This window comes from Ambystoma mexicanum, chromosome 1p, assembly GCF_040938575.1.
Source record: "Ambystoma mexicanum isolate Mex_15411 chromosome 1p, UKY_AmexF1_1, whole genome shotgun sequence".
Lineage (NCBI taxonomy): Eukaryota > Metazoa > Chordata > Amphibia > Caudata > Ambystomatidae > Ambystoma > Ambystoma mexicanum.
In genome coordinates, this window is record NC_090921.1 from 803686570 (window position 1) to 803710001 (window position 23432).

The window sequence follows — 23432 nt, forward strand, 5'->3', positions numbered from 1 at the left end:
ATGTTTTCCAAGAGAATTACCACAGTGGTGTGACTGCAACAACCAATGCAGCTAAGGGACGAAGTGAAAAACAGAAAAATGAAGACCCTGCACTAATTAACGTTGCTCTATTGTGGACGGGATTAGGCTGAATTTGTCGTTTATACACGAACGCCTCAGAGTAAATTGCCAACAGAAGGACAACATTGGGACAGATTAAAATCAGAGCCTGCATCTTTCACTGCCCGTCTCGGCTGCGCTGTTTCCGAACAAATTCTATTTCAGTATAATACCATGAGATTGGTAATCCCTGCCAATTGCCACAACTCCCCTCTTCTAGAGCCCTGTAGTCAACTCGAATTATACTGTGGTGCACACACAAGCTTCCAGCTCGGAAGCTATGTCATTGTGTCAGTCAAGCAAGGGAATGAATAATGATTACCAGCATGAAAAAGCAGGGGTCCGAAACCTGTGGCTCTCCAGGCGTTCTAGACTATGATCACGTATGACTGTTAGCTAGGGTTGATGGGGATTGCAGTCCAAAACATCTGGCGAGCCAAAGGCGGAAGACCTGTTGCATAAAGCATGCCACAACTTTTATCATTTCTATGCGAGAACGTCACCAGGAAAATGTAGTCATGGGAAAAAATAGTCAGCAAAACAGTTTCATAATGAAGCCATTCTACACAATCAATATAGTGTGAAAATGTTGACCGTGATAGCTATTTCAAAACATACAAAAGTACCAAGATGGCCCAAACCGCTAATAAAAACAGGCAGTCGCCAGCCCTCCGAAATCACCCTATCCCTATGGCAACGAAGTGCAAAACCATTAGGATTTCCACAACCCTTTTGCTCTCAAACATTATTTGCATGGGACTTGATTCAAAACACCAAGTAAAAAAGTAGAACATGAACAGTGACTTACTCTGAGCCCATCAGCATCCATCCACAATAACCCAACGCCTTCCGCCAATGAAAAATGTATCCTTACACTAACCAACTCCAACCCTAACAGCCTGCCACTTTTGGCTACTTACAAGCTGCATTTTGACGACTTTTTGTGTGACAGCTTTTTCACTGCAAAGGTATTTTTACCACAATTTGACTGACAATTTAGTCCCTCTGCTCTTGTGGCTTTTTCAGTCACAGACAATCACCTAGTTATGGCTGGCAGCAGTGGATGTGTTCTACCAACTATTAGGATAGGACCATAGCCTTGGTAGTGCACAATAGGAACACCCCAGTACCAACTCTGGGCCTCCCTTCTCCCCCCCCCCATTTCTAGGTGATTGTTCTTTGTTAGCCCCTTTTCTACCATTCTGGAAGGGGGAGGGGTGTGTGTGTTTTGACTTAGTCGGGAACCCTTGGGTATCCCCGCCTAGGCTCCAGTGTCTGGGCAGGCAGGAAGCGAGGGAGGAGTTATCCACCTCCCTGTCCTTTGTCTGCCAGAGTGCCTGAATAGGGCCAGCTTCCACAGGGGGTCTGGCTGTCCTGATTGCAAAGCCAAACACCCCCTTCTGTAAAATGCCAAGAGAGATTGTAGAGGTTTGTGTGCCGGAACTGTATAAAAGGTGAGATTTCTGGAGTGAAAAGCAAGTTGGCCACTGGAAACGGAAGTAACCGAAGAAGGCAACCAGAGAAGTCTGCAAACCCTTTGCAACTACATGAAGAGACCACTGCTGTCCTGACCTTGTTTTCTGTGCGAAAGAGGAGCTCAGACGAGGACGACTCCTTCCCTTTGGCTGGTGGGAACAATCAGTCCCAAGACGAACTTTGAAACGAGTCATCTCCCGAGGTCCTAGGAGTTCCTAGAGTTGCAGAACCCCAATACCAGGAGACCTGCTGCCCATTTCGAGTGCATCATTGTGGAAAGGCCCAATCCGTCCAAATCTTTGCTGAACCCGTGAGGACACTCCAGAGATGCGATCCAACTCAACCAGACCCCCCCCATCAACAATGTGTGGGACTGCAAGAAGCAAAGAAGATTGACTGGGCAATCCGTGTCCTTTGTTGGTGCCAAAACCGCAGTGACCCCAGGAGTTGCTGAAAGTTGTGCTATAGGTCCTCCCTCGAGACTGCTGCAAAGAGATCCCATGCATTGTTATGCCTTCAGTCATCAGACCAAGGGATCCGGAGGTCGGGTCCAGAACTGCAACACTACGGAGTATCCAGCACAAATATTTTCTTCTAATCTAAGGTACTGTGGGCAAAAAGGTATTGCTTACCCGATCGCTCCAGAGCGTTGGAGTGCAAGTAGAGGTGTCCAGGGCAACCCCCCCTTCCCTCAGACCCAAGCCACTGCTTGTGTCCCCTTCTCAAGTCCGTTTTAATTTCTCCCATGTTAGTTGTTAACTTGCTGATTCAATAACACTAGAAACTGGAAGAAATACACAGCAACTCTTCGCAATTCGCTGCTTGTCAAGACTTCAAGCCCTCTCCGAACTCTTTGGGTTACGTTTTTGGACTTAAAGGACTTACTAGGCCAAGGAACTGTCTCTAGAAACCTGGCTTTACTATATGTGTTTGCAAAGTAAATGCATTACTGTATAAACCGTTGAAAACTGCATGAGTGCGCAATAACCAATAACACAATAACATTGTCTTTTCCCTTTCTAACATTGCTACAAATGTAACTGCGAACTAACACAAAAGTGAAAATGCCCTTTCAAGTGTATTATAAAGTATTCTTAAGTGTTAGAGTATAAAAGACTGAAGTATCTAAAGTGATTCTGGTGTAAACATAAATATATACTTTTTATATAACTATAAGTGCAAGTGCTTCTTTGCTGTGCCGGTCTAAGATTGTGTACTTCCCTACAGCTCACATCTTCCTCTTAAGATAAGCCTGACTGCTCTGCCACTAACAAGGTCCTGAGCTAGTACAGACTGATACTAAGAGTTGGGTATCTACAAACCACTGGGATAGCTTACTAAAGTCTTACTTCCAGTAGGAAGTTAGGAAACCCCCCCCCCCCCCAAATAAAGGGGCACGTTTGTAATACTATCCGTACTGTGATGTGTACTGTACCCATGGTGCAGACCCACCTGGGAGTCACTCCTTGGTTGTGTAGCCACACAGTAATATTTAGTGAATGAGTGAACTGAACTCCATGTAGCTGCTCCACAGATCGCCTCCAAAGGAACATTTGCAATGAAGCGATTTTGTGGCACCTATACTACGTGTAGAGTGCTCTAGGTGTAAATGGTAGTTCCTTGTTAGATAACTTGTAACATTGCTGTATGCATTTTAAAATCCATTTAGAAACGGCAGCTGCTTTTGAGACAGGGTCTCCTTCTCTTAGGGCAGCTAGGAAAACAAAGAACGGGTCTGTTTTCTGGATTGCCTGTTTTGTTGAGGTAGCTCTCCTAACATGTGGTGCATAGAGGGCTCTCTCCCCAGAGTTCTGCAGGTCCTGAAAGGACGCTGGCAGTTCAATAGATTGGTTGACATGGAATTTGGAAATGAACTTTGGTCTGAAAAGTGGGTGTTCTTAGGACCACCTTGTTTTTATGTACTGTGACGAAAGGTTTTGTAATGGACAATGCCTGAAGCTCACTTACCCCTGTGGTTATCTCATGCTAGTCCTCGGGGCCTGGTCATCAAGGTGGCCAGGACATGGTCATCGCTATTGGATCCAGTTCCTGGGGGTGGACCAGTGCGGTAGGATCATCTGGGTGAGGGGTCTTCAGGAAGAGGTGTTGAGAGACGCACTATTCCCCCCCCTTTTTTTGTTCATCTATCCCATACTATTTTTAGGATTGTCCCAAATCCCAACCTTGCCCCTTTTTACACAAAAGCAGTGGGCCAAAAACCACAAGGCTTCCCTAGTGGAGGTCACTGCCTCTAACACAGAGCGAAAGACATGTGGAGAAGGCCAGATCCCACATGTGAAGATTGCATTGTGTTCCAAGGATGCCAGCCACCCTGCCGGGTGAACGGCAAAGTTGGGGGGTGGGGTCAAGCCTGTGGTAGTAACCTTTACTCGAAAATCGGAAAACGTGACACAAGAAAGAAGTGGACACAGCCGGTGAGTTGGCAATCGATCTGAAAGACCAGAGTGTGTTTAAGTGAATGAAGCAGCAAAACCATATCACAAGTAAAGTATGCACTCGTGTGGGTGAGACGCGAAGAAAGGCAGACCCGTGAATGAACTTTAAAGTTAAATACAGCTGCAAGATTAGCAATACTAATTAATGGAGTGGTCCGGTGAAAAGAAATAACCCATTCAAAAGTCTCCATCAAAGGTGCAATGTTTGAAGCAAAAGAGCAAACAAACAGCAAGAGTGAAAGTAAATAGTGAAAGTTGAGTTGGAGTGGTCGTGCGGTGGTCAGTAAGCAAAAATCACACATTCGAAAAACTTAAGACACCCGAAAGTGGCCTGAGCCCGATTGACGGAGACCAAAACTGCATTAAGCTTGGGTAAGGGAGCCCCCTTGCACCTTTGTGTGAACTGTATCTTAAGAGGTCTGGGCCCAGCAGAGGGGGACCTTGTGAACATTTCGGTTGAAACATTTTGGAAATTAAGACAAAAGTAACTTTGACGTGGAAGGCCAGGCGGGCCTCAACACACGGCTGCAAACTGTAAAATGTGTTGGAAGCCGAGCCAGAGTGTGTCACCCTGCCTACAAGGATCACCTTGCCCCGTGAAGTCCAACATGGGGAGAAGAGCTGGTTCAGCCACATAATCATTTGAACACTGCCTTTTCCTTTTACATACATTTTCTCCCTTTCATGATTTTTGTAAGCATAGGCCATTTTGATTTGACAGAGTCCACTAAGACTGTTTTATTTATCATTTGATGGTCAAGACTAACCCCATCTTAGTTATGGGGCAGAATAGGAGTTTTCCAACCACAACATTTTTAATAAGCTTTTACAAATTGTATCCTTTGTGTCAGTGTCAATACGTATGATACCATGCCTTCCCTACTGCCCTCTTATGTAAGTGATAGCTATAAGAAATGCGACTTTGAGATCTTTGAGGCTTGCCTTAAGCATAAGCTCCAAAAGGGGACCCATGAGCTTACTTGGAACAATGGTTAAATCCCATCCCGCTGGGGGAAGTCCTAAGCATTCGTCACGCATACTGAGGAAAGAGACCGACAAAGAGAAAAGTCCTCAAGTTACAAAATGGGGTCGCTCCCTTTTGCAGAGAGCGAGATGGACGTGCAGCATCCGGTGACCAGAAAGGAACACAAAGCCGAATCAGACACGCAGAGACCGACCCGGAGAAGAGAGATAACTAGTCAGATGAGGATCATTCTGCAGTTAAAAAAGTGAGACACAGCCGACTCAGACGCAAAGTGTCTTACCTGGAGGAGAGCAAGAGAGTTAGTCGGATGCGGAGAGTGATACCAAAGGTGACAGCTTGACCACAAAAAAGACTAGTGGTGGACCAGGAGTCTCCCAAACAACATCAAAACCACTTTGCAGACAGATGCAGAACCTAATGGTACGAGAAGTACCATATGACCATTCTCGACAACAGCATGAAAGAGGAAGCATTCCAGGAGCAAGAGAACCGACCTCGAGCAGCTAGAAGCCCCGGTGACATTACCCCTGCGAGTCCAGGGTAACATGAATGGGAGGGGAACATTAAATCAATATAGGAATAATGATACTCGTCCCAGTAAAAGTAAAGAGACCGATACCTAAACCCAGAGGAGTGAATGAGAATCATTGTGGGACCAATTATACTCATCAGAGTCAGAATAAAGACTGAGATTCAAACCCACAGGAGTGAATGAGGATCGTTATGAGACCAATCTTACGTGTCTCAGTCAAGACAAGAAGTCCAAATAGTAAAACCTCAAGAAGTGAATAAGAATCAATTACTGGAATACTCAGTCTTGTATCAGTAAAGTCCAAATAAGTAAAATAGAATGAGCGATTTATAAAATGTTGGATAACTTTACCATGGGAGGAGAGAAGAACAAATCTCTGTAGAGAGAATCTAGAGTAGAGTAACAGAAACCAAAAGGGTAACTGTCAAGGAAAGGCAAAGCAAAGCAAAATCCTAGACAAATTGTATGGAATGATCAAAACAGTCACAAGAGAATATCTGAAGACTAAATCTTGGAATAGAACTTTGCAAGAAGCAAATAGACTACAGGAGAAGGGAGTCATTCTCCTGCCCTTAGTTGCTGTTATAGTGGTAGTTTCAAGCACAGTTTGGATGGTGGACAGGTCCTGTTAAGACACTGACTGACAAGTACCGTAGCTAGTTTTGCTAGGAAGGGACGCCTTATAGCATAGGAACATTTTGGCATTTTTCATTTTCTTTGATAAACTTAATCGTGAAAAAATGTAGAGTCCACGTCTTCCTCCTGACCCGCCACAGTGGGAAAACTCACATCCTCAGTAGGCGAGTACCAGGACTGACATGCCCACATTGGAATAACTAGGATCATTGTCAAGGTGTACCTGATGCATCTTGTGGATAACTCTGTTCAAGTGTGGCATTGGAGAAAAACCGTATGCAGATGTCCCCAACCCCTTCTGGGGGAACCTGGAGACGCAAGTGTGGCCTTTTGTGTTTTCTTCTGTGGCAACGATCCATGTCTAGCTAACCCCACAGCAGGAAATGAAAGTGCCATGTTGATGTTAAAGGTATTTGTACAGCGCACCATCACCACCGTAGTGGTCCCCAGGCACTCTGGCGGATCTGAAAAGGAATGTGTGAAGAAAACAGGAGGAGTGGAGGAGGTTTGGGGGGTAGTGGGAATAGGAAAGTGAGTTGTGATGTCCTGTTCACAGCTTCAGTTCGGTTTGCACAGTTCCCTGAGCTTAAGTGCGGTTTTTAGGTTTGTGCGAGTTCCCATGTGCAGTCGTGCCAGGTAGTCTCTGTTGCAGTGCGAAATGTGTGCGGATTGCTGTGCCAAGAGGTGGTGGCTGTTTGGGTTTCTGTATGCAAAGTGTATGTGAAAAGTTGAGAATTGGGTTAGCAAGTTTTCCTTACCTCTTTGTCTTTGCATGTCTGTGCTCAACATATCTGATTATCATGTATGTTTGGAATTTTAGTTTGTCCGCCTAGTTGTCAGGCCTATTGAGGAGTGGCAGTTTTCCTCTCTGTGTTAGTCTAGTCATATTCTCCACCCTTGGTTGGGGATGTTTAGGTTGGGGGATTCTGGTCCCTCCCTGCCCATGCAGGTCATCTTACCTACCTAGGTTCCTCTGTGATTAGCGGTATGTGGACACGGGTGGTTGGGACGTCGTCGTCCCCCTGCTTTCTGGTAAGGGAGGATAAACGTAGGGGTCTGTGTTTCCTCCCTGGGATGCTTGCTTCCCGTTGGGCCTATGCTTCCTAGTCTTTTCTTCATGTTTCTGGAGCAAAGAGCCAAGTTTTGAATTCCAGATGACCCTTTGTGTTGCGTATGTTCTTTGGTAGGTGATTCCAGGTTATTGCTGCCAGGTTAGAGATGGATGATGCTCCGAATGTTCTTTTATTGTATGGTTTTTGTTCTAAGCGAATGTCATTTCTTGATCTGCGAGGCCTTGTCGGATGGTAGACAGTTATTTTCTCCTTTAGGAACTCTGCTACTTGGATGTGGATTGCTCCGTGTGTTATGCACATTGTTTTGAAGTTTACTCAGTCTTTTATTGGTAGCCAGTGTAGCAGTTTCAGAGGTGGGGTCATGCGTTCTCTTAGCTGTATTTTAAGCAGGAGTCAGGCCACAGCGTTTTGGATGCACTGAAGTGTAATAGTTCTGGCATTCCTAGGTATAGGCTGTTGGCGTAGTCTAGTCTGAACAGGAGTGCGATGATGATGTTTTATGAGTGAAAGAGGAATGGTAGGATCCTTTTTACTGCATATAGGAGGAAGAAATATTTCTTGATTATAGCATTTACTTGTGGCTCAAGTGTTTGTTGTCCATTAAGACTCCCAAGATCTTTACTATCGTTGAAGGAGTCGGTGCCATTCCCAGTTCAGTCGGACATGGGATATAGTGATTGTTTTCCCCGCTTTTGGATATGATCATTATTTCTGTTTTTTCCGGGTTGAGTTGGAGTCTGTTAGTGGTCATCCAGCTGTAGAGTTCTTGTAGGCAGTCTTCTAGTGTTTCCTTCCTGTGCATCTTGTATTTTGTAGACGATCTGTGTGTCGTCAGCATAGTTGCAGCAAGTGAGGCAGTGTTTTTTTTTTAAAGAGCTTGATTAGTGGCATCAAGTATATGTTGAAGAGCAGTGGGGAGTAGAAGGATCCTTGTGGTACTCCACAGGTGGATTCCCTTGTAGTGGATTTTAAAGGTTTGGTCCATATGTCTTCTGTTCTGTTTAAGAAGGATTTAATCCGTAGTAGGGCTAGGTCAGTGATTTCCATTTCTTTCAATCTCCCGATGAGGATTTCATGGTTGACTGTCAAATGCTGCGGAGAGATCCAGAAGTATTAGAGCTGTGCTTTTGTCTGCATCTACATTAGTCTTCCTATCGTCCCAGATTGAAAGCAATGCTCTTTATTCCTCTCGTCAGTCTGAAGCCTACTTGTGCTTGGTCCAGCAGTTGGTGGTGTTCTATGAATTCTTGTGTTAGTCCATAGACCCATGTTTCGAGGAATTTCGCTGGGTAGGGGATGTTAGAGATGGGTCTGTAGTCAGAGAGGTCCTCCACGTTTCTTGCTGTGTCCTTGAGGAGCAATTTGATGTATGCTGATTTGAATGATCGCAATGCTTTCCCTGATGAAAGTGATTGGTTGAAGATGTTCCTGTAGTATTCCATGAGTGTTCCTTGTCCGAGGATTGACTTGTATATGTCTGGGGGGCATGAACCCATGGTGGAGTCCTAAATGATGACTAGGAGATAAGGGTTGGCAGAGGCAGATATAGTGTGGGGCTTTTGTTTGGCTGAACTGTCTTGTCTCGGTTAGCTGCAGTTTTGCATTTGGTATTATTCATATTAGCAAAAGTTATTTTAGGATCAGACAGCAAGCGACCATTGCCAAACACAATTGGCCAGTGCTGACTTGTCAGCCTCTAAACCAACCATGATTCCCTATCCTCAAGTCAACCGTTGCCAACCATGGCCCACCATCCCCAATCATTGCCAACCATTGTCATCTATAATGTCTGAATGCAGTTCCCACTCATGTTCAGATGGTTGATCTGTGTTTGTGCTTAGTGTGTTTGCTATGCAGTTGTGTTCTCCCGGAACGTGTTGTGACACAAGTAAAATGTCTCCCCGGAGGATCCATTTCCAGATTTTCTGAGCTAGTCTGGTCAGATTTAGAGTGTCCTGCCTCGTTTGTTGATGTAAAACATGGCGCTTGTGATGTCCGTGATAATGAGTACATTCTTCCCTGCTAAATGATGCTGGAAAGCTTTTATTGCCTTGTACACTGCTAGCAACTCTAGGACATTGATGTGCTGTTTTGCCAGTGTTTGTGTCCAGATGTCATGCGCTGTATGGTGGAAGCAATGCAGCATCTGTTGTGATTGTGACCTGTGTTAGTGGGTTGACAAAGGATTTTCCTTTTAACAAGTTCTCCTTTGCCCACCATAGAAGCGCCAACAACACAGTCTGCAAAAACTCAACCAGATCATCTCAATTCCCTTGTACCTGCGACCATTGCTTCGCTAAACATTGATGTTTTGGATGATTGTGTAGTTTTGCATGCGGCACAATGAAGATGCACAATGCCATCATACCAACAAGATGCATTACATTCCTGACTGTTATACGACAACCGACTGTACAAGATGGGATTTGTAGCAGAACATTTCCGACCCTCTCATTGGAGAAGACTTAAGCGTCTTTGGTTCTAATTATAGCCCCTAGAAATTTTTGACCTGTCTGGGAACAAAGCTTGACTTTTCTTTTTCTGGTTGATAGAGAACCCTAGTTGATGCAGAATGTCTATTGTCTCCTGCGTATTGCTGCTAATATACTTTGGTGTGTCTACTGTTATAAACCTGCCGTCTAAATAAGGGTACACAGGGATTGATTGAGTAGTTGTGCTGCTACTACTGCTAGTACCTTTGTAAAGGCCAGAGGGGCTGATGCAATCCCGAAGGGGAGTACTTTGAATAGGTAGTGTGTGGACCCCCAACCTTAAATCTACGGTACTCTGAGTTGGCAACATTGAAATATGAAAGTATGCATCTTTCATATCAAGGAATGCCATGTTGTCTCCCCTTTTGAGCAAAGGAATTACTTCCTGCAATGTTGTCACCCTGAAGCAGTAGTGTTGTGCGAAGATATGAATGAACTCCAGGTGGCAGCTTTGCAAATGGCATCTAAGGGCACATTCGCAATGAAAACTGGAGTACCCAGAGTGCCTCAAGTTGAGTGTGCTCTGGGCTTGAAAGGTAGTTATCTTGGCAAGAGAGTAACAAAGTTGGGTGCACCTGACAATCAATTTAGAGATACCCAATTTAGAGACAGGATCCCAGTCTCTCCCTTCGGCTATAGACACAAAAGAATGGTTGGTTTTTATGAGTGGTTTAGTCTTTTGAAGGTAATTCAGGACAGCTCTTCTGACATCTAAAGTATGTAAGCTTTTTCTGCTGTATATTTGGGAAGAAAGCAGGAAGTTCTATTGATTGGTTTACAAGGAACGCTGGCGAAAAGTGTAGATGTGTGTGTAGTACCTCTTTGTGAAGAAAGACAAAAGGACCTTGTACTGAAAGGGCCTGTAGTTTACTCACTCTCCTTATTGATGTAATGGCGACAAGGAAAACAGTTTTATATGTTAGATTTTTAAAACTGGCTTTGTGCATTGGGTCGAAGGAGGCACCCATGAGCTTCGAGTATAACATTTAAGTCCCAGCTGGGAGTTGGATTAGAAATAGTTGGGTGTAACTTCTTAACACCCTCCATGAATTCTTTGACTACAGGCACTTTACACCACAAAACCTTACTTTGTGATCTGGTGTAGGCTGAGGGTGCAGCTAGGTGTACTCATAAGGAATTAAAGACCAAGCCAGAATCTAAAAGCAGCTATGACTGTACTCTAGAACGCAGCTATGGCTATGCAAATCCGGTCTAGCAGCATGCATAGCCGTCCACATTGAAACCCCTGATGTACCTCAACACCTCTGCCATTACTATACATCGACAGCGTATGTAAATAATTTGGTCTAGCTGGGCACACATCGAATCTCCTGCACTAGCACTCTTTCCTAATCCACCATGTGCCGGACCTCGGGGGTGCTTAATGGGGCCCAGCCAGTCTTCCTAAACCCTAACCTGGCCAAAAGCATTCCAAACACAAAGTGCAATGAGGCCAAAAAAAATTGGGAAAAGGGCACTATATAAATGACGATAACAGTTACAATAAAATATATAGTAAATAATGTACTGTGTGTGAAGGTGAACAGTCAATAGGGTTGGTGGGACCAATCAACCCCAAAGCGAACTCGTCTGGCCATCCTCTTGGAGCTGGCTGTACTTCCATTGCTGCTGCAGGAACAGATTGCCAGGTAGAGGAACACCAGAATCGAGTGTCATTTTTAAGTTGGACCCGAGCTACAGGAAGATCCTTTGGACTCCCACAAAGCAGGACTAACAAAGCCTGAGCCACCTCACCTGAGTGAAGGACCCCAGATGTGAGAACATCCATTAAGGTATCCGAGAACCACAGTGGTGCTATTTGCGAGAGTCGCGAGGATCTGAAACCACGAAGAGCTGCTGATCTGAAGTTTGCCCATTGCTGCCGCTGACCTTTAAATTGTAGTGCAGGAGTTTCCAGACATCCTCCCTCTTGTCCCCCACGACTGAGGCCCAGGAACAACAGTATCTGCAGACCTACACTGGAACAGAAGCCAGCTCAAACCAAGCTCTTCAAACCAAAGGTATTGTAAAACTAAGGGGTAGCTTGCCTCTTGTTGTGTAGCCTTGCTAGCCCTCAGTTGAGATTTGTCTTGGTTGCTTTTGCAGAGTTGCTTGCAGCTTTGCCCCTCAAAAGCCTCACAGCTTGTGGCCCTACAGTGATTTCATTTTATACAGACTTCTAAAACATTGTGCAAGACATTTTACCTACCTGCAGGAAGTGCCTCAGCTCATCTAGACTTTCGCTCAATGGACATTGGCTGGCCTGGCTCCCTGAAAGACTCTCCTTACCTCTGACTTTGTGCTTTACCTTTCCACCAGGAAAGGGTTAATTTACTTTGCATTGGAAGGTTCAAAAAGAACTTACCTGCTTAAGAATATTAGCATTGTTTTATTCCCTCATCTTTTCCTTTTGACAAAACCTCAGTATTGCTCCAAATGCACCAGTTATATATCGATGTCCACAGTGTCCTAGTTATTTAAGTCAGCCCAGGGTGTAGGAATTATCTGTGTGGCATCCTGAATGGGTATCTACTGATTTGAGAGTGCGTATTTTGAAGCATATTTTTGTGTTACATATCTATTGCTCCCTTCTAAAGAATGCTTATTCAACTGACTGTTAAATTAATAAATCATTGTTTAATCAAGAAACCTTGAGAGTAAGTGTTTATTTGGATACTTGTCACTGAATCTCTGTGATAGCCCTACAGCTCACATTAACCCCTCTTGAGATAAGCCTGGCTGCTCGGTCACTACTAACTTGTGTAGTACGTGCTTAAACCAAAGGTTGGGTTAATTATTGCCAAGAGGACAGGGCTGGTGCAGTCTCCCACAGGGTACTGCTTACAATTTTGCCTAACACCTAGGGCGCATAATCCTTTGCACTCCTGGTCTGGTGCTGCCTCCGCATTTGACAATAGCACACCCTCCCTTTTCCTCCTTGCTGTGGTGACAAGCGAATCAGGCTTTACATGATCTGGGGTTGACTGCATGAGTTATTGAAGGTGTAACCAACGATGGAGCAACTCTTTAATTGATTGCAGTAGAGCAATAGCTTGGCTGATTGCCTTCCTCTCATTTAAAATGTAATCCACAAAAATCTGTCTTCCAGGATTTCTTGAGTTAGGATATTAAAATGGTTTGCATCCCCTTAAAAACGGTTGTTAAACAGAAGCTGATCATCAATTGAAGAAGAGTGACCTGCCTCTGGTGTGACATCAGGAGGGTCTATAATGGTGATGTCGGGATCGTCTGGGTCATCATACCATGTGTCCTGATCTCAATCCTTAATCCTGAATACATGAAATCATGAGAACCCTGTGTGTCATGATGAGGCTGCTCAGACTTTTCAAAAAGAGTAAGTATGGGGAGCCTGGGGGGGGGGTGAGTATGAAACCTTGGGGATTTTGCTAAGGGTTGTCCCATTTCTAAATTCAGGTGTTTTTGTTTAACTGGGTACCGTTCCATGAACGTGACAAATGAGGCAACCGTATCCATAATGTCCTCGAAATGTTGCTTAGTCCAGGTACCTGTTTTAGGGAGTCTCTGGCAGTGGGAACACAATTGCCTCTGGGTCTTACCTTGGTCTTGTTTTCTTAAGTAACAGACAATGGTGTGTGTGTGTGTGTGTGTGTGTGTGTGTGTGTGTGTGTGGGGAGAGAGGGGGGGGCAAGGGGTAGCTCCAGAATATTCCGGTACCTTCTGTGGGACAGATGGTGTCTCTTAAGTGTTTCCCGGAGACTTTGTGTGTTTCCCCCTTGGTAGAATGCGTTTTGTCAGATTTCGTTGTTTGTTTCTACAGTATCGAAACTCATGTCGAAGGACTCCTTATCGGTTTGCGATAAACATGGGTGCAAAAACACAGTGGGCTTATGGTTGGTAGGCTGCAAAGTGCATTCCACCGGCGTGCAGCCTTTCTTTGACCCATCGGTCGAAGAATGGCTCAGGTTGTGTGCACATGATTTTATGCACGTCTTTGTCGTCGGGAGTCTTCCCCATAGCGCGCTGAGTCTTTCTTTCGGGGCTGGGGAACGGCACACAGGAGCTGGTAGGCTCATTCAAAATGTCTTCAGCCTCTGAAACTGAGCCGTCGCTACCTTGGTCTTCAGTCTAATTCGAATGTCCCTGTAGGGGGTTGAGACTCTGCCATCATAGCATGGCCTGCCCTCCATTTGGTGCGTCTTTAAGCACCTTGGGCTTCAACAATATGCCAGACTCACAACTCTCCTCCGGATGGTCTTGGGGGAAGGCAGTGGGGGGGAGGCACACAAGTGTTTTTACACAGGTATTTTCTGTTGCAAGATCAACAGAATTTAAAAAGGAGATCTCTCCATAGTTCAATCTAAACAAAAAGGCAGCAAGACAAAAGCAGTGTATAAAGGAAGTGAAAGGATGCATTCTCTAATTAGATATGGATGGGGATGAAAGAGTGAGGAATGATGTAAGTGAGCTTTTGTTGGTGTGACAAATATATGTGACAATTATATGTGCGTTTTGATAATTGGTAATATATTTGCTCTTTTGGAAATGTTTTTCATGATTAAAATATGATTAAAATAAATAAAACAAATTAATTCTGATATGCTGCTTTGTTTTTAAAACATACACCTCTTAAATAGGGTAGTTTTCTTGGAAGGAATTATGCAGTGTTTTTTTATGCATTAATTGTATGGATTAACAATAGCAGGATGTGCACTTATCCAATGATAATTGCAGTTTTGTTTGGTTCGCTAATTAGATAATCAGTCCCATCCACTCTCCCTACTGCAAGGCCGAACCTGATCATCGAATTGAAGGATTCGTCAAAATAAGTAGTCAAAAGGTCTTTCAAGATGCTAGTCGAAAAGTGCATCCTACTGCAACTATGCAAAAGACAGTAAGTAGCAACGCTACGACTGCTTATACACGAACGATCACAATGAGAGAAAAAAAACAATCAGAGGTACATCGACACGTGAGGGATCATGGGTAAAGTAGACGTCACACTAGGGATAGAATTACAAACACGCTCAGTCGATATCTTTTTTCGAAAACATGCGCAATACTCCGCACCTACCACTAGATTTCGGCCTATGCAAAGCATATGATTAGAAGCAGGTAGTGGAAACACTAAGTCCGGCAAGAGGAATCCATACAACTATCAGCCTGAATAGGGAGAGACTAACAGCACCAACATACATGTTGCTGGATGAGAACAAAAATATTTATCCAGAGGAAAAATACAAGTGGATGCGAGAATAGTGTCCTATTACATAATTTACCAGATTGAATAGTTTAGATCTAAAGTACCTGCGAGGGATTGATCCCATTACATCTTACATATCGCAGAATATTTTAAGATGGGGCTCACTCCAGTCCATGAGAGGCAAGACATAACAGGATCTTCGTTTTACGACCGAATGAAGGTCAAAGACAGCAGATAGGCGAGATTGGTAGTGCCCAACATATATGACCGAAATACGTGTAGACTATAAAACTAACATTAACAAACGGATAACGACACCTGTATTAAAGAAAGGGTACGAATATGATGCTGAAGTACTTGTCCTAAATATGGTGTAATGTAAAGTTCCATTTACACAAAAAATTGGAGAGTTGGTGTATATGAGAGTGTGTGTGTGTGAATGAATGCCCGAGAAATTGTGTGAACCCAAAATTTTATAAAATTGGTGTAGAAAGTGTTTTAATGGTATTGAAATGTACTGTACAATAATAATGAATATATGTATTCATTATATTTCCTATATATATATTTGTATTGATGAACTAAAATTGTGAAGAAACTGATAGAATTAGAGAAGCCGTGGCTCTGACCGCATGAGTGTGCATGTTGGCTGGCAGTGGGTTGTGCTGCCCTTCATAGGACTCCTTGATGGCCGCAACCATCCACCATGCAATAGAAACACTGATAACCGGGTCTGGAGTCGCCAAAGGTGACAAAAAGTGTGTCCAACTTGGGGAAGCCCTTGGTCCTGTCCAGATAGAATTTCAGAGCACACCTGACATCCAGACAGTTCAAGACTCTGAGCCTTGTCATTGGAAGGCGGAGGGTACCTTAGGTAGGAACGCAAGTTGAGTCCACAGGACCACCTTATCCCTGTGGAAAGTGATGTAAGGTTCTGAGGCCAGCAGAGCCTGGATCTCGCCGACTCCCACCAGCAAAGCAGTCTTAGTGGTGACCAGCCTGATGTCCGTGGATGCCATTGGCTCGAATGGATTGTGCGCCAAGGCGCTCAACACCACATTGAGGTCCCATAATGGGTGTGGCCTCTTAATGGGCGGGTAAAGCCTGGACAAGCCCGCCAGATTTCTTGACAATCGGGTTGGAGGAAGACCCCCTCCTCCGAATTTCTGTAGGCCCCTACGGCTGCCAGGAAAGTGTGACATGTGTCCACCTGAACGCCTGAGTGCACGAGGGGCACCGAGAAGGAGAGCACATCGTCCAGCATGCAAGTAAGGGGGTCGATCTCCTTAAGAGTCCGCCCAGTGACAGAACCTGGTCCATTTGCTTTTATATTGGCTCCTGGTAGCCTTGCTACTGGCACCCTGAATTATCTCCAGGTTAGCCTGTGATAGGCGCAGGTGCTTGAGGGTGATCTGCTCAGGAACCACGCTGCAAGGGCTAACTTCTGAGGCACGGGGTGGAGGACCCCTGCGCCCCCTGCTGGGACAGGACAGCTGCTGGACCCAGCGGAAGGTGAATGGGTGGAGTGTCCGTAAGGCTGAGCAGTTCGAAGAACCAGTCTCGGTGGCCACCAAGTAGCTATCAAGATGATGCGGAGGTGACAAGCTTCCTTCATCTTGCGGAGTACCCTGGGGATCTGGAGTGTGGGAGGAAAAGCATATGCGGTCATGCCTTCTCATTGAATCTGCAATGAGTCTCCCAGGGAGCAGGGGCTCAGCCCCTGCCAAGACGCAAACTGATGGCACTTCCTGTTCTTCCAGGAGGCAAATGGATCCACCCGAGGATGGCCCCATGTGCTGAAGACCACCTGGTCATTCAATTGCCATTCGTAATTGTCCACCCCTAGCCTGCCGAGCCGGTCCGCTTCCAAGTTGGCCTCGACCGGGATGTGGACGGCCATGAGGTAGATGTTTTCCAGAGCCCATTCCCACAAGCTGACCGCTAGGCTGCACAGCGGGGGGACCTGGTACCCCCCTGCTTGTTGACATAGTACATGCTGGTGGAGTGGTCGGTCTGGATAAGGACGCTCCTGCCCCCAATGAGTGAAAGAAGGGCTCTGAGGGCAAGCCAAATGGCCCGGAGCTCCAGCCATTTCATATGCGACTCCTGCCTGGTCCAGACTCTGTGGATGCTGTGGCAGTCCAGATTGGCTCCCCAGCCCTCTAGGGATGAGTCCGTAGTGATGACCTGCAGGGACAGCTGCCAGAAGTGCTTGTCCGTCCGCAGGTTGCAGTCACTGGACCACCACGTGTGGTCCGAGTGGAGAGAAGGCGGGATGCTGACCAGCTCCGCTTGGGAGCCCTTCTCCCAATTCCATGAGGCTGCAAAGTGCAGCTGTAATCTCCCTATCCAGAGCCTCGAGTGTGACACGGCCAGGAGGACCGCTGCCATTATAGCCAGTATGTGTTGGTACCACCAAGCCGCGGCCACTGCTCTGGTAAGGAAGGGCGTAGTGGCCCCTCTTGATGGCCGTAATCTTGTCCTCCGAGGGAAATACCTTCACGGACCTTGTATCCCAGATGAGGTCCAGGAAGGTGAGGCTCTGCTTGGGCTGCAGAGTGACTTCTTGAGGTTGATAGCAAACCCCCAGGTCGTGGAGTGTGTTCATAAGCGCTGAGGAGGTGTGAGTAACCCCCTCCCGGGATCTTGCCCTGACGAGCCAGTTATCCAGGTACGGGTAGACCTGGTGGCCCTGGGCCCGAGCAGGGCTGCCACTGCATTCATGAGTCTGGTAAATACTTGAGGGCCCGAGTTGAGGCCAAAGGGTAGCACCTTGTACTGGAAATGAGAGCCATGATCCTGAAGCGTAGGAAGGAGCGATGAGGTTGCAAAATCGGGACACGTAGGTAGGTGTCCTTCAGATCCAGGGAGCACATCCAGTCTCCCTTGTCTAGTGTCTCTGCAATGAGTGCTGGCGCAACCATCTTGAATTTCTGAAGCGGGGGGAAGAGTTTGAGGGTGGATAGGTCCAACACAACTCTCAGACCAGCCTGGTCCTTCTTTTGTATGGTGAAAATACAGGAATAGAAGCCTAATCCTCTCTGGGAGGCTGGTACTTCTTCCACTGATTGGCTCTCGACGAGCGACCGGATCTCCACCAACAGAGGTGCTGTCCCAATCTGAGGGATTGGAGGCGCAGAGGGAGGAGAGGGAGGCATCAGTAGGCGGTACCCCTTCGATACCGCCGAGAGGATACAGGGGCCTGCAAGTTCTGGCTCCAGAAATGCACTTGAGAGGCAAGCATGCCACCCACTGAAGACACGTGGACCCGAATGGACGGGTCATGCCTTTTTAGTGTCTGAGGCTGCTGCTGAGGAAAGGGGACTGGAAGAAGCCCTTGCTCCCCTGCCCTTTTTGTTGCTTGCGCCAGTGCCGACTCAACAAGTGGTCAGGTTGTCTCGACCTCCGTTCCTGGAATGCCCGGAACCCGACAAACGCCCGCCTCTTGTCGGAGCGTTGATGCGACTGGGTGTGCGCCTTGGCCATGGCCGTCTTCAGGATAACGACTCTGCAGTTTGCGAGCTTATCTTTTTATCTAATTCCTAGTCAGTGGTAGAGTGGAAGAGGTCAATACCCTCGAACAGAAGGTGCAATATGCGATCCTGGACGTCCAGGTTAAACTTAGTAGCCCGAAGCCAGGTCGTCCATCTCATGTCCGTGGCGATGCAGATTACCCGGCAAGAAGGATTGATGTAGGCCATGGTGGAATCCATGATGTCCTGTGCTACCAGCCTGGATTCTCCTAGACCCGCCTTGAAGCATGCCTGGCTCTGCACCGGAAGTTCCGGAAGGAAGTCTGCTATTTCCCGCCACAACCTCTGGTTAGTGGCTGCCAGCATGGTGTTGGTCTGACGCAGGTGCAGGGAGGCGTTGGAGTACAGCTTCTTCCCGTACACCTCCAAGATCTTCTCCTTGCCAAGCAGCGCTGAGGACGAGGTGGCTGAGGACGACTGAGGCTTACAGTAGAGTGACGCTGCAGCGATCACTGAACGCAGCTGGGGGTGCATTGATAACAAGAGTGTAGCCCATCTGTCTATACTTGGCATCGAGGCGCTGATTGACCGGTTGGGCCGAGTGTGGCTTGAGCCAACCCTTCTTGGGCAGAGCCACAACGCCCTTCTGCATCAGGATACTAGTCTAGGTAGGGTGTCTTAGGGTGAGGGCTTCTGCCAAGACCCCCTCCTCGGGCTGCTCTACCTCGGGTTGAGGAAGGCCCAGAAATTCTGCCAAACCTACAAGCCTGTCGTGGAAGGCCTTTGCTGACGATGGTGTGTCAGGGTCCTCCTCCTCGTCTGTATCCACCAGAGTGTCCGGCTGGTCCGGAGCAGGAGGAGGGGTGCTGGGAGCCGTGGGCTGCGGTGTGGAGACCGGAGACAGAGGCTGCATCAGGACCGTCTGAGATGTGGGAGGCAGCAGAGCTGGAATTGAAGGAGCCAGCAGGGGAAGCAGGGTCTGCACTGGGCCAGTGGTGCCGAAGCCATGGGAGGAATGCCGGGAGTGACCGGGGGGGGGGGGGGCGTTGGAAGCAAGTCCCTGACTGCACTTCAGCACCAGGAACCTTTTCAAGAACCCATCTTCGGAGGCAGAAGAGGTGGCAGGAGATGTTGACTGAGTGACTAGAGGCTGCTGGGACCGGAGGGCACTCTCTCTAGGTTGCAGGAGAAACGTGTCCTGCGCTGCCGATGGATAAACTGTAGGCCACGTACCTGGTTGACTTCAGTCCCACTTTGAAACTCGTTCACCCGCCTGCTCTGTTCCTGGGAGTGGTATCAGACTAGCGGCCATGATGTGTGGCACAGTGGCCATTTTGTTGAGCTGCATGCCAAAGTCGGGGTGCATGGCTCCCTAGGGCCAGCCTCCTCCAAGACTCTTGGAAGTGGTGCATGAGACCTACCCGGCAACTCAGGTTTAGGCCTGGAATTGATATTTCCCTCGGCATTGTTGCCGGTAGTGCTGCATGCAAGCACCCCCCCTCCCCCGGGACATTAATCCAGTACTCAGGCGTTGCCCCTCAGGTATACACCAGGTAAAAGAACCTTGCGGTCCCTCAGCACTGATCCCGGAAGGATCGGACAACCCCCTCGGCATTGAGGCCTGTAGCTGGACTATCCTTGGTGAGCGTGCTGGTAGAAGAACCCGAGAGGTCCCTTCCGCTTGGGCGTTACCTCTGGAAGGAGTCGCCCTTCCGGGGTGCGATGGAAAATAGCGGCCCTCCTTTGGGCCTCAATCTCTGCTTGACCAAGTTCTTCAATCCCTCTCAAGGCGACCCTTCGAAGAGCTCCCTCCACCTGTTCTTCAGTGCGAATGGAGTTAGTGCGTCGCACGTGGTACAACCTTGCCAGCCATGGTCAGAGCCAAGGCAGCAGAGGCAAAGAGCGTGGGGGTCAGACATAGGGAAGAGCCCCTCGCAGGATGGACACCAGCTGAAGTCAGCATGCGCCAGGGAGGAGCGTGACGCCGGAGGACAAAGTACCTGAATGACGAAGAGAAGACAAAAAGATAGAAGAATTCTGGGAAGAGCATGTGGTATTAATGGACGAAGCCAAACCCAGGAGCCCTGGTGAAATCGACCCGTTCCAATCAACGTGGAAAATGGGACTGGGGAGTGGCGCTGGTGGGCAGAGTCAGGGTAGCACATGCTCCCAGGGCTGCACCCCCACACCTCTCTAAATGTAAAGGAGAAGAAGGGTTTTTTTCTGGTGAAAAAGGTTCTGTCTCCCGTCCCTTGGAAGGGACACCCATGCAGTATAGAGGAAAGAGGACGCGACGTAAGTATAACAGTGTCTGGTGTTTGGTTTGCATGCCTCCTTGAGGATTTCCATACAGTTTTGAGGTCGCTTTAAATGACCAAACTCCGACTTCAGGAGCCAAGCTGCCAAGTTCATGGATGGAGGATGTGGTTGTAATGTTGAACCCCGAACTGGGTGAGCATGTTGAAGGGGCACGGGAGTTTCATTGGATCGCACATCGCCAGTTTGCGCAGATGCGGAAACCAAAGTTTTTTGCCCACATAGGAGCAACTAGGATTAGTGTCACTTGTTGGTGTTGTATCTTGTTCACTATCTTGCTCAGTAGCAATGATAGGGGAAAATCGTAGGCAAATTTCCCTGACCAGTTAATCCACAGGGCGTTCCCCTTGGATCTGAAGTCTGGGCACTGTGTGTTTTGGCTTGTGGCGAACAAGTCTAAGGGAGGATAGCCCCAGAGGGAGAAAATATCATCTAAGATGTTTCTGCTGAGCTGCCACTCGTGCTCTTCTGGAAGATGATCTCTGCTTAATGAGTCCACCAGAGAATTGAGTTCCCCTGGAACCTGTTGCAATATTAGGCACATGTTCCGCTTGAGTGCCCACTTCCAAATTTTTTGTGCTAGCCTGGACAGACTTGGAGAGTGTGTGCCTCCACGCTGGTTTATATAAAACAAGCAGTGGTGCTGTCCTTGAGGATCTGGACTGTCTTACCTGAGAGCTAGTACTTGAACTAGGGTTAGCTAACAACGACTAGATCTTCCCACTGACCGCTTGCCTGAAACCACGGTTTTGCTAACCATTCTTGCATTGGGTTCATGCGCAACCGTGCGTGTGGGACCAGGTAAATGCATGAAGCCATAATGCTGAGCAAGCGCATTGCTTTGCAAACAGTTATTTGGCGACACGCTAGATACTGAAGTATTTGCATTATTATTATTTTGCACTTTTGTTTGACAGAAAGACTAGCCCCTCTTCAGCCTTTATGACCGCTCCTAGGACTGTTTAGTTTTGCTTGGAATGAGACTTGGTTTTTTCTCGTTGATTGAGAATCCCAATTAGAACAAATTTGGGGTGACTCCACTGTTATCATCCAGTCATCCAGATAAGAGTACACTGGTATTGATTCTCTGCATAGGTGCATTGCCACTACCACGGAAATAAACGATCTGAGGGACCTCGACGCATGAAGGACCATGGGTACAGTGGACATCACACTAGGGATCGTATTACTGGCACGCCCTGTCGACGTCCATTTGAGATTTGATAAAGTTTATACTCTGCAGCTACCACTAGATGTTGGCTTATGCACGACATGTGATCTAAGCAGATCCACAAGCCTCAGAGAGAATATACATCTCTTACCGTGATCTTATTTCTGATGATTGTATCTACTTAGATTCACATGCTGTGCATATAGTCCGTGATCTAGTGGAAGTCGTAGAGTATTGCATCTTGCATTCGAAAAGGGATGTTGACTGGGCATGACGAACATTATCCCCAATGTGACGTGTACTGTACCCATGAGTCTTCACGCGTTGAGGTCCCTCTAATAGTTTGTTTCTGCCATGAGGGAGCCTGAAGAGAATGCATGAGAGAATACAGAAAATAAAGGAAAGGTTTAAGACGTCCATGTGCCTTCAACAAAACGTGGCGCATTTGAATCTAAGCAGATACAAGCATCAGAAATACGAATACGGCAAGTAATTTATGCCTTTTAAGGCTTGTGGATCTGCTTAGGGTCGCATTATGTGCATAGACTAGGAGCAGTACCAGGAGATGATGGTGGGATGTTTGAAGGTACAGCGGCAAAAAGATGTTTTAATACCGCCTGGCCCACCTGTGAATCAGTCTTAGAATGAATACCTAAGCAGCAGTGTGGTGTAAAGGTGTGAACAGAACTCCAGGTAGCTGCTTTGAAAATAGAATCTAGAGGTACATTTGCAATGAAAGTGAGAGTAGCCCCTGTGCCTCAAGTAGACTGTGCTCTAGGCGTGAAATGCAAAGTTCTCTTGGAAAGAATATCACATTTGGATACATTTCACAATGCATTTACAGATTGACGACTTCGAGAGGGGATCACCTTCTCTACTAGCGGCAAAGACGAGAAAGAATTGATATGTCTTCCTGAGTGGTTTTATCTTATTGAGGTATTACATCATGGCTCTACGAACATCAAACGTATGGAGAGCACTCAGATGAATTTATAGGATTTTGAAAGAAAGCTGGAAGTTCTAAGGACTGATTTTCATGGAACCTGGATATGAATTTTGGTGAGAAGCGTGGATTGATTGATATTTTATTTCTATCGCGCTCATACACAAGTGTTTCAGAGCGCAACAAGGCAAGGAAAGGGAACAGGGGAGAACAAAAACAACTATCTTACTAGGCCCAGTGACATTGAGAACGTGAAAGTGCAGGGTAGAGGGAGAAGGGGAGAAGTACATGGAAGCAGGAACAAAAGGAGAGTGTGGAGCGAGAAGGAAAAAACTAAAAGAATAAAATAATAAATAAAAAGGCAACAAACAATGGGAGTGCAGCCATCAAGTGGCAAGTGCTAGGTTTATGGCAGCAGGCCATGTAGGTCTGCAAGTGCAGGAAGAAAAGGGGAGGGATGTATGGGTACTGACAGACCCCAGTGCAGGGGGTGGCCCGGAGGCAGTGCGTGAGGGTGGCAAGATGAGCAGGTACCTGGGCCCAGAGGACAGAGGGTGGCCAGGTGCATGTTGCCGAGGGAGAGTAGAGGAGAAGGCAG

The 23432-nt window shown here is 47.0% G+C and overlaps 1 protein-coding gene across 2 annotated transcripts in view; it reads right to left on the reverse strand.

Annotated features, from left to right (window-relative positions):
* Positions 1 to 23432, reverse strand: part of APH1A (aph-1 homolog A, gamma-secretase subunit) — a 394203-nt gene that overhangs the window by 79507 nt on the left and 291264 nt on the right. The window lies entirely within an intron of this gene.